The sequence below is a fragment of the Bison bison genome, unplaced genomic scaffold (genome assembly GCF_000754665.1).
Source record: "Bison bison bison isolate TAMUID 2011002044 unplaced genomic scaffold, Bison_UMD1.0 scf7180017864516, whole genome shotgun sequence".
NCBI lineage: Eukaryota > Metazoa > Chordata > Mammalia > Artiodactyla > Bovidae > Bison > Bison bison.
In genome coordinates, this window is record NW_011495069.1 from 8,895,330 (window position 1) to 8,896,398 (window position 1,069).

Consider the following 1,069-nt stretch of genomic DNA (forward strand, 5'->3'; position numbering starts at 1 on the left):
GCAGTAATAACAGCACCTACTTTATAAAGATGTCGTGAGGATTAAATGCATTTACAGGTAAAGTGTTTAGAACAGTACCTGGTCCACAGTAAGTGCTGTACTAATGTTAGCTGTGATTATTTATCTAATCACACCAGACCAAATGTAAACTCCATAAGAACATGGATTTTCTTTTGTTCATTGCTAGGAGTGGGGCTGGTTTACAGTACATGCTCAAGAAGAGGGCCTGGCATGTAATATATACCCATAAATGTTTATTGAATTAAATCTAGTCCTCAGGATATACCGGAAAGATTGGAATCATGATTCCCTTTTTACAGATAAGGAAACAGGTTTAGGGACCCGAAAGGACTTTCCCAACATTAAGCAGGTAGCAAGGACAGGATTCCAACCCAGATTTGTTAGGTTCCAAAGTCTTTTCCACTCAAAACTCAATTCACTTCAACAGTTGAGGTGCTACCCTTGGAAAATAAAGAAATAACGGGAGCATGTGGATTCAGGAGAAACCTTCATTGACTTTTTTTAAGGTCCTATAATCTGTTCCCGACCTGCTGTGTGACCTTGGGTAAGTCACCCCATCTTTCTGAAGCTGTTTTATGATGTGTAAACCAGGAGGTCATAAGTTGGTGAAGCCTGATCAGAAGAAAGCTTCTGATAAACAATCCTGCCTTAGAATAGCTTTGCAAATGGCCATTCTTCCCCCTCCATGAAACCCACAAGCCCATCTCTACACTCTTCCAGGTGTGAATCTCACCACACCTGGACTCTTAACACCGCTTTAGATGGAGGCTGAGTCTCTCCAGGGGGGATCCCTCTCCCTGGCCTCTTACTACAAGTGCAGCCCAGGTGTCGGTGGATCCTGGGAGCCTCCCCAGAGGGGGCACAAAACCCAGTCAGCCCAGAGCCAGGTCTCCAGCTGGAGAGATTCTGGAGAGACTTGGCTTGAAAAGAGCAAAGCATGCATATTAAGACATCAGTCTGGAGGTACTGTGAGCCCTGATGGTGGCGAAAGAAGATCCGTACCCTGCCCGGAGCTGGGGCGCAGGGGATCCCAGTGTCGGTTTGGGGT